Source organism: Bos taurus, chromosome 18, assembly GCF_002263795.3.
Source record: "Bos taurus isolate L1 Dominette 01449 registration number 42190680 breed Hereford chromosome 18, ARS-UCD2.0, whole genome shotgun sequence".
In the NCBI taxonomy this organism is placed as follows: domain Eukaryota; kingdom Metazoa; phylum Chordata; class Mammalia; order Artiodactyla; family Bovidae; genus Bos; species Bos taurus.
The window spans coordinates 19,769,880-19,780,497 of NC_037345.1; the positions used below are offsets into that span (position 1 = coordinate 19,769,880).

The following is a 10,618-nucleotide window of genomic DNA, read 5'->3' on the forward strand; positions in this document are numbered from 1 at the left end:
ATATCCTTGCTGTCCAAGGGACCCTCAAGAGTCTTCTTCAGCACCACAGTTCAAAAGCATCAGTTCTTCAGTGCTCAGCCTTCTTTGTGGTCCAGTTCTAACATCCATACATGATTACTAGAAAAGCCATAGCTTTGACTATTTAGACCTTTGTCAGCAAAGTGTTGTCTTTGCTTTTGAATACGCTGTCTAGGTTTGTCATAGCTTTTCTTTTAAGGAGCAAGCTTCTTTTAATTTCTTATATCCAAAAGTGAATGTAATGAGAAGAAAACTTAGTTATATATTCAAAATTAACTCCCAAAAATCTCCTTAAATTTCACAGAAGGGACAAAATACAATGTTTTGTATATAGGTTCTTTTAAAAAAGTCCATCACATTGAATTTTCTTTGCCCACTTTGGGAGAGATTATCCTTTCTTCAACAGAACCCCAGCTGAAAGAACTGGCTTAGTTGACTGGTCTTACTCTACCAATACAGCTTATTTAGTTAGTCTAATAAATATGGCCAGCATGTTTATTAGAACTTATATAGGTTAAAAAGGATATAAAATATGGTCTTACTTGCTATGATTTTATCAGCTAAACAATGACGACAAAGAAAAGACAGAGATCAAACTACGTGAAAACTCAGAAAGTTTACTTATAGTATAGCTCAGGGGCTGGTGAACTTCTTCTGTAAAGGGCCAGATAGGAAATAATTTAGACTTGCAGGCTATTTTGCTTCTGGAGCAATTCTTGAATTCTACCTTGTATCATGAAAGCAGACAGTGCATATATGAATGGTCACAGCTGTGTCCCCATAAAACTTCATTTACAAAAACAGGTGGCCAGTTGGACTTGGATGGTAGGTCATGGTTTGCCAGTCCTTGGTGTAGCCGAGTGATTGTTTAATCAACCTTGCATCGAATCTCTACAGTCATCCATCCAAGCGTCCAGCCAGCCAGCCAACCAGCTAGCCAGGCAGCCAGCCCCTTACTGATCTAGCATGTTTACTGAAGGGCTGCAGTATACACGAAGTACAAGCACCTGTATGATCTGGAGGTCATGGCTCTGCTTCATGTGAGAGGGCTTGTGGTATTTGTGCCTCTACTGCCCTGACTGTCACTGAGACTGGTGAAGCTGAGGCAAGTTCCCCGAGTCAGGGCATCCTCCCTTTCACACTGATTTGCCTCCTACACCCACCTTCATTCCAAGCTGTCTCTTTTACTTCTTAATTCCTTCTTGAGCTGCAAGGGAAAAAAAAAAACAAACAAATAAGCAAATCTCCTTAAAATTGGGGTTGGCAACTTTAAAACCCTTTCCCCAGACAAAGGGCATGGAGTGCTGAGATAAACAAGTCCTGGAGAGGTGGTCCCTGTACCCCCTGGGCAACTTCCACAACGCCTCTCCTGTCAGATTCTGCCCAGGCGAGAGTTCCCCCTGAGGGCTTCCTACTGTGTGCTGAGCCTTATTTGTAAGATCTTGTTGGTCCCAAGCCCTCTAAGTGCTGGTTCTCTTTGGGAAAATGTCAGGACCTCTGCCATCCCCAGGGAGCTGTCCCAAGTCCCTAAAAGGACCTCTGAACTCTGCCACAGAGCTGCCGAAATTGCATGAATGGCAGAAGACTCGAGCCAGATGCTGTACCAAAGCCACGGCATTGCCCTGAAACATACAGACTGAAATGGTGGCAGGATGGATGTGGAGTTTCTGGGTTAATTTCTGACGTAGTAGAAACAAGCTGACAGGTATACATGTGAGCCTCTGCATGAAGCTGGTCGACCCCACTGTGGGATCTGCTATTCGTCTCCCTCTGACACTTTTGGGAGTTAAGGGTCACCGCATGGAGGGGCCTGGATCTGTCATGTTGGCTCCAGCCATGATGCACCCTCTCTCCAGTTGCTGGCTGGGTCTTCCGATCTGTGTGCAGAGCTCCGAAGGCCCTTTGGTTTGAACAGGTGCTGAAAGGCAGGAAAAGCCAAAATATTTTGTTCTTTCTGGGTCATGAACTGTTTGCTGTTGGAAACATCTGTATGGACGGGTGTATGGGCTAAACATAACAGAAGTGTAGCGAAGGATGCTAGCGGTCTTTGATAGGGAGTCCCCGGAGGACCCCAATAAAGTCGATCTCTTAAGCATAAGCCCCGTGGCTTTGGGCCTCAGTGACAGGCAATGAATTATCCACGTTGGTTAAAAGGGCAAGGTCGCCGCACAACAACATTGCCCATATGCTGTAGCTAAATCAAGCTTGTCCCCAAAAATCGTTTGGGGAAGGCGTGTGCGGGTGTGCATGGGTGTGTGCATGTGTGTGTGTGAGAGAGTGTGTTTGGAGCGAGGTGGTGATGTAGACCTGCTTTCAAAAGCAAAAATCACCATAATTAGAGGAAATGCTACAAGTTCATTTCCTCAAAAAAGAGCAAGTGAAAGAGAAGCAGCTTAAAGACTAGATGTTTAGACAGGCCTGCAAGCCCCCTTGTGACCTTGCTCTGATATTTAACAAAACATTAATCTTCTTGCCAGCAATTATAAAGGATACAGTGATGTCGCTGGCTCTCAGTGAGTGAGTAATAGTAATTCCATTGTTCCCCTTTATTTATGCCTTGGCTGTACCAGGCAGATGAGGTAAGTTGGGGCTTTGATATGTTATTATTCCGCACTGGCAATACATAAAGGATGCTTACACAAATATCTGTCTGTTTCTGGAGGCACTGTTTCACACCTCCTTACAACTCGCGATCAAAGCGTTTCAACATTTTATTATGAAATCATGAAAATCCTCCTCTCGTTTGCATATGAATTATAGCCTTTTTAAAAACCACCAGTGTACCCCTCTGACAGTGGCTTTTGAACCGCCAAAGGGAACAAGGTGTTAGATATTTATTCCTTGAAGGCTGTGACTGGCCGGATAACCTTGCTGAAAGCTATTTGCCAGGGGACTGTCTGAGACCTCCAATAAACACAAAAGCTGGGGGCTTGGACGGGGGTGGGTGGGATGGGGGGTCCTTGGGGCTACAAGGAAGCCAATGATTGCTCCTTCTCTTGTCGGAAAACAAAATTTGGTGTGAAAGCCTCCATTTGCCAGCAGAGGAGAAAGGGAAGATTACGCACCTTGTAATTTCAGGCTAAACAAAAAAGCCATCTTTGTCTTCCTAAAATAAAACAAAATCCTTATCCAGAGTTCAGGGCAGCGGCTACGCTTCCTGTAAGTGATGCTTTTCTCCATGGTCAGCCAGACTTCTGGCTCACGTTGATCCGGCAAACGGTGGGGAGAGGCAATGGCTTCTTTTGTGGGATTTGCATCTCAACTGGGGATCTTCCTTTTAGTTGGCCTCCTCTCCTGGGGACAATTAATAATCTCCCTTGGAATGCGGAGGGTGGGAGGGAAGCTGCCTGACAAAACTGGTGTCTAGGGGATAGATATGTGCTTGGCCTGAAGATTCTTTCTCTTGGGGTTTTGTTTCTTAGGTGAATCCCTGAGTGTGTAGAGTGCAAGCAATCAAAGCCATCCTAGTTTCGTGAAGGAGGCTTTGTCTGGAATGGAGAAAGAGCCATCTGCAGTTAGGGAGGATTTTTAGACTTGGCAGAATTCTATTGCCATAAGCTAGGTCTCTGCCTTCATTAGCGCCTGTGGGTCCCAGGGACCATGACAGCATCCTCTCTCATCAAGCAGGGGAGGTGCGGAAGTGCTACACTGGGGAAGGGAGAGGAGGAAGGGGAAGCAGAGGCATGTTTCTTCTCTGATGTGGTCAAAAAAAGTGCGAGGCTGCATGGAATTCCAAGCCTCAGCCTGTGCTGGCTGGTGTTCTGGGCAGGGCAGAGCAGTCAGAGTACTCAGCAGCTCCCATCAAATCCAGAAACAGAATCAGACAGCTGAGCCCCAGCCTGGAGATCTGCCCTGTTCTGACAGAGCAGGAAGTAGGGTACAGGGCAGCGTTAGGGGCTGCCACAAAGTTGTTAATTTATCCTCTAAGGGAAGTTCTGTCTCCCCACCTGTCCATGCCTCTTGCTGGCTTTCACTCAACTACAGATGCAACGGGTTGTGACGTACTATTCTTGCGGTACTTTGTTCACATCGCAGTAGCATCCCAAAGGATACATGGTTGTTTGTAAGCAGCATGCCAGTGCTTTACAGCTTGCCGCGTTTCATTTCAAACGTGTCTCAAGAGACTTCCCTGGTGGTCCGGTGGTTAGGAATTCGCCTTCCAGCGCAAAGGACATGGGTTGGATCCCTGGTTGGGGAACTAAGATCCCACTGTTGTGAGGCAAGTAAGCCCGCACATTCATTGCAACTAGAGAAAAACCCGTGTGCCTGCACAAAGGTCCTGTGCAGCCAAAATAAAGTAAAACTTATAAAAAATAAACAAAAAATTGAAAATGTACATTGATTTGTCAGAAATACAGGTGATGACTTCTTATCCTACCCCTCACCATTATTTAGAGAAAATGGGGCAGTTAAGGCACTACTGAATTTCCACCAGCCTACAGATCTGTCTCCATCAACTCCTGGCATCTAAGAAACTTCGTTAATGACCGAAGCTTCTTGAGCACCCAAATCTCTCTCAGGCTTGTGTGTTTACTCATCTCACTTCCCCTCACTCAGCAGGACAAAACGTTTTACCTTATGACTTCACCCTGAATAGCTGGGGATGCTTACCTAGAATGCTGTTTTGAGAAGGATTCTGAAGCCTAGACTGGACTGGGAAGCAAGCGGACAAGGGTGGCCTGATTGATTAGTGATGACTGATGAGTGATGATTGATTAGTGATGGCTGCCACAGTCATAGAAAGGAAACAAAAGCAATTGTGTTGAGTTTTCACAATATCTGAGCCTTCTGGGCTCTTCCTTTTCTCCCTCCAAATTCTGCAGTCCTCCCTGTCGCTCTTGTTCCTTGGAGCCTTTGCCAGAAGGAGCTATCTGCCTCCTCCATTGCAGAACATCTTTATGGTTTCAGATTCTACAGGGAATTGAATTATTGTCAGCCTTGAGTGACTGCTGATCATTTCCTAGATACATGACCATTTCCTAGCTACATGACTTCTCAGTGAGATGACACATTCTGGAGGACAGGACCTGCATTCTTTCCCTCATCAAATAGCCTGACATAGGACATATCGGTGTTATTCAGTAACCATGTCTGAAAAGAGTTGTAGAAATTTTGTAATTGCATGTATAGCTCTAAACTGAGCTGCAGATGTTTCCTCTATCAGTCTCTACACTGTGTGCTCAGTTCTGCTTTTTGAAATGCACAGTTTCCAACTGGCTACATTAAAAACATGCACCCCAGGTAATGGTCCATACCTCAAGAAGGTCCATACCTCAAGAAGGTCCATACCATTTCTGTCCTTTATTGTGCCCAACTTTGCATGAAATAGTCCCTTGGTATCTCTAATTTTCTTGAAGAGATTTCTAGTCTTTCCCATTCTATTGTTTTCCTCTATTTCTTAGTAAAGAACAGAAATGGTATGGACCTAACAGAAGCAGAAGATATTAAGAAGAGGTGGTCAGAATACACAGAACTATACAAAAAAGATCTTCATGGCCCAGATAACCATGATGGTGTGATCACTCACCTAGAGCCAGACATCCTGGAATGTGAAGTCAAGTGGACCTTAGGGAAACATCCCTATGAACAAAGCTAGTGGAGGTGATGGAATTCTAGTTGAGCTATTTCAAATCCTAAAAGATGATGCTGTGAAAATGATGCACTCAATATGCCAGCAAATTTGGAAAACTCAGCAGTGGCCACAGGACTGGAAAAGGTCAGTTTTCATTCCAATCCCAAAGAAAGGCAATGCCAAAGAACGCTCAAACTACCACACAATTGCACTCATCTCACATGCTAGTAAAGTAATGCTCAAAATTCTCCAAGCCAGGCTTCAACAATACATGAACAATGAACTTTCAGATGTTTAAGCTGGATTTAGAAAAGGCAAAGGAACCAGAGATCAGATTGCCAACATCCGTTGGATCATCGAAAAAGCAAGAGAGTTCCAGAAAAACATCTACTTCTGCTTTATTGATTACACCAAAGACTTTGACTGTGCGGATCACAACAAACTGTGGAAAATTCTTAAAGAGATGAGAATACCAGACCACCTGAATTGCTTCTTGAGAAATCTGGTTGCAGGTCAGGAAGCAACAGTTAGAACTGGACAAGGAACAACAGACTGGTTCCAAATTGGGAAAGGAATACGTCAAGGCTGTATATTGTCACCCTGCTTACTTAACTTATATGCAGAGTACATCATGCGAAATGCTGGGCTGGATGAAGCACAAGCTGGAATCAAGATTGCTGGGAGGAATATCAATAACCTCAGATATGCAGATGACACCACCCTTATGGCAGAAAGAAAAGAAGAACTAAAGAGCCTCTAGATGAAAGTGAAAGAGGAGAGTGAAAAAGTTGACTTAAAACTCAACATTCAGAAAACGAAGATCATGGCATCTGGTCCCATTACTTCATGGCAAATAGATGGAGAAACAATGGAAACGGTGTCAGACTTTATTTTTTTGGGCTCCAAAATCACTGCAGATGGTGATTGCAGCCATGAAATTAAAAGATACTTGCTGCTGAAGAAAAGCTATGACCAACCTAGACAGCATATTAAAAAGCAAAGATATTACCTTGCCAACAAAGATCCATCTAGTTAAAGCTATGGTTTTTCCAGTAGTCATGTATGGATGTGAGAGTTGGACTATAAAGAAAGCTGAGGGCTGAAGAATTGATGCTTTTGAACTGTGGTGTTGGGGAAGACTCTTGAGAGTCCCTTGGACTGCAAGGAGATCAGACCAGTCAATCCTAAAGGAAATCAGTCCTGGCTGATGCTGAAACTGATACTCCAGTACTTTGGCCACCTGATGCAAAGAACTGACTCATTGGAAAAGACTCTGATGCTGGGAAAGATTGAAGGCAGAAGGAGAAGCAGATGACAGAGGATGAGATGGCTGGATGACATCACCAACTTGATGGAAAAGAGTTTGAGTAAGCTCGGGGATTTGGCGAAGGATGGCGAAGACTGGCATGCTGCGGTCCATGGGGTCACGAAGAGTTCGACATGACTGAGTGATTGAACTGAACTGAATTCCTCAAGAAAGGAACTCCATTAGTTGCCCAAACCCACGAGTATTTATTCTGACCCTTTAAGAGAAGACAGTGTGCTGCCAGCTTACTGTGTCTATTGCTAATTTGAAGAATAGTGTACCACCTTCTTCTACTATTCTGCTACTAAGAAGAATATTTTTCAGGTTTCTAATCCTCAAGGACAAGAGGTATTGTTAAACCTTGATTCTCTCCCCCTCTTTCACTTTCCTATCAAATGCAAAGAAATAGAGGAAAACAACAGAATGGGAAAGACTAGAGATCTCTTCAAGAAAATCAGAGATACCAAAGGAATATTTCATGCAAAGATGGGCTCGATAAAGGACAGAAATGGTATGGACCTAACAGAAGCAGAAGATATTAAGAAGAGATGGCAAGAATACACAGAAGAACTGTACAAAAAAGATCGTCATGACCCAGATAATCACAATGGTGTGATCACTCACCTAGAGCCAGACATCCTGGAATGTGAGGTCAAGTGGGCCTTAGAAAGCATCACTATGAACAAAGCTAGTGGAGGTGATAGAATTCCAGTTGAGCTATTCCAAATCCTGAAAGATGATGCTGTGAAAGTGCTGCACTCAATATGCCAGAAAGTTTGGAAAAGTCAGCAGTGGCCACAGGACTGGAAAAGGTTAGTTTTCATTCCAATCCCAAAGAAAGGCAATGCCAAAGAATGCTCAAACTACCACACAATTGCACTCATCTCACACGCTAGTAAAGTAATGCTCAAAATTCTCCAAGCCAGGCTTCAGCAATAGGTGAACCATGAACTTCCTGATGTTCAAGCTGGTTTTAGAAAAGGCAGAGGAACCAGAGATCAAATTACCAACATCTGCTGGATCATGGAAAAAGCAAGAGAGTTCCAGAAAGACATCTATTTCTGCTTTATTGACTATGCCAAAGCCTTTGACTGTGTGGATCACAATAAACTGTGGAAAATTCTGAAAGAGATGGGAATACCAGAACACCTGATCTGCCTCTTGAGAAATTTGTATGCAGGTCAGGAAGCAACAGTTAGAACTGGACATGAAACAACAGACTGGTTCCAAATAGGAAAAGGAGTACGTCAAGGCTGTATATTGTCACCCCGTTTATTTAACTTCTATGCAGAGTACATCATGAGAAACGCTGGACTGGAAGAAGCACAAGCTGGAATCAAGATTGCTGGGAGAAACATCAATAACCTCAGATATGCAGATGACACCACCCTTATGGCAGAAAGTAAAGAGGAACTAAAAAGCCTCTTGATGAAAGTGAAAGTGGAGAGTGAAAAAGTTGGCTTAAAGCTCAACATTCAGAAAAAGAAAATCATGGCATCTGGTCCCATCACTTCATGGAAAATAGATGGGGAAACAGTGGAAACAGTGTCAGACTTTCTTTTTCTGGGCTCCAAAATCACTACAGATGGTGACTGCAGCCATGAAATTAAAAGACGCTTACTCCTTGGAAGGAAAGTTATGACCAATCTAGATAAAATATTCAAAAGCAGAGACATTACTTTGCCAACAAAGGTCCGTTTAGTCAAGGCTATGGTTTTTCCTGTGGTCATGTATGGATGTGAGAGTTGGACTTTGAAGAAGACTGAGGGCCGAAGAATTGATGCTTTTGAAGTGTGGTGTTGGAGAAGACTCTTGAGAGTCCCTTGGACTGCAAGGAGATCCAACCAGTCCATTCTGAAGGAGACGAGTCCTGGGATTTCTTTGGAAGGAATGATGCTAAAGCTGAAATTCCAGTACTTTGGCCACCTCATGTGAAGAGTTGACTCATTGGAAAAGACTCTGATGCTGGGAGGGATTGGGGGCAGGAGGAGAAGGGGACGACAGAGGATGAGATGGCTGGATGCCATCACCAACTTGATGGACGTGAGTCTGAGTGAACTCCGGGAGTTGGTGATGGACAGGGAAGCCTGGCGTGCTGCAATTCATGGGATGGCAAAGAGTCAGACACGACTGAGCGACTGAACTGAACTGAACTGAATACAACTTGTAAAGGGAACTTGAGAGAAACCTTTCAGGTGCTACACAGCATTCTCATCCAGGAAGTTGTTTCAGCACCAGAGATGGTAATGGAGAGTCTTCTTTTGCAGGTCACCTTGTAACGAGTCAGAAACAGATGTTCATTGAGAATTCTAGTGCCCTGGCCCTCAGTCCCAGGGATGGGGGAGCCTGGTGGGCTGCCGTCTATGGGGTCGCACAGAGTCGGACACGACTGAAGCGACTTAGCAGCAGTAGCAGCAGCAGCCCCTCACTAGGCACTTTGAGGTATACGAGAGGCATCAGAGATGGCCCCTCTTATAGAGAACCTGCTACAAAGGGAGGGGTGGAGGGTAAATGGCTCAGATCATCACAGGGTGCATATTTCTACTCATACTACCGTAAACAATAATAACCCCACTCCACACTGAGGGTTTTCTCTGTACCAGACACTCTTCTAAGCCCTTCATAGATGTTGAATCCTATGACAGTTGTATGAAGTTGGAACTCATTGAACAATGTTGGGTTCTTCACTTTTGTTAACTGATGAGGAAATGGAGGCACCAGGAGGTTTGGGCTTCCCTAGTGGCCCAGATGGTAAAGAATCCGCTTACGATGCAGGAGACCTGGGTTCTATTCCTGGGTCAGGAAGATCCTTTGGAGAAAGGTATGGCAACCCACTCCAGTATTCTTGCCTAGAGAATCCCATGGACAGAGGAGCCTGGTGGGCTACAGTCCATGGGGTCGCAAAGAGTCAGATACCACAGAGAAACTAACATTTCCACTTCCAGAAAGTTAAGGAAAGTCAGGCTCTTTAGGAGGAGGAACTATTAAATATTAGAAACAAAGTATCATCACTCACATCCCTGGTGCTTTTTTCCCCTTTGGCTCTTGGGAGAATAGACACTCAAAATTTGCTTGGATGTTTGGTTTTCTTTAGAAAGGATAGTATTGGTGGAATATTTAGATCTTAAAAAAAAGTAGGGTCAGAATAATTTTCTTTTCCCTTGTAAACTGAGAGAGAGAGAGAGAGAGAGCGCGCGCGCGCGCACGCGAGCAAGCAGGGTAGAGGCAGCGTTCCCAAGAGTGAAAGTGTTCCAGCGCTGGGCTGGCCTCCTGCTGCTGCGATGTCCCCCACCCCTGGTCCCCTCCTCGGCCCAGCCGCCCAGCTGACACGTGATGCAGGCTCACAAAGGGAAGAATTCCGCAGGCTCGGCTCTGAGCTTGTTCATAATTTGTCACATTGTTCCCCCACTTTGCTGCACGTATGAGATATGTAAGACCCCCGACGGCTCTGAGACCACTGCCGGGGGCCGGGCACAATGGTGCAGAGCTGAGGCTGCATTGTGGCCGTAACCTGGGGTTCCTTTGCCTTTGTGACTGCCGATGAGATGCGTCAGGTCGTGGGGGTGCGCCTTTGTGAGGGCAATTAAAACTGGGAGGGAGAGGGCGAGGAGGCAAGGGCTACAGGGGCTCCCACGGGCCAGTTACTCAGCGGGAAGAAGGGCAGTATTTGTCCAGGATCGTGCTCCCTCGCAGAACTCCCTGCAGGCAAAGCTGATAAGCCA

At 45.0% G+C, this 10,618-nt stretch overlaps 1 long non-coding RNA gene across 3 annotated transcripts; it reads right to left on the bottom strand.

Annotated features, from left to right (window-relative positions):
- Nucleotides 1–639: 639 nt before the first annotated feature.
- LOC132342804 (uncharacterized) lies at nt 640–10,368 on the bottom strand. 3 transcript variants are annotated; one of them, XR_009491304.1, is made up of 4 exons: nt 9,913–10,368; nt 4,630–4,743; nt 1,816–1,936; nt 640–1,225 (listed from the first exon to the last, which is right to left on the bottom strand). It is a non-coding gene; the product is annotated as an uncharacterized lncRNA (long non-coding RNA). The 3 variants fall into 3 exon arrangements; XR_009491305.1 differs by having other exon boundaries at nt 1,652–1,936; XR_009491303.1 differs by having other exon boundaries at nt 640–1,936.
- Between the last annotated feature and the right edge of the window lie 250 nt (nt 10,369–10,618).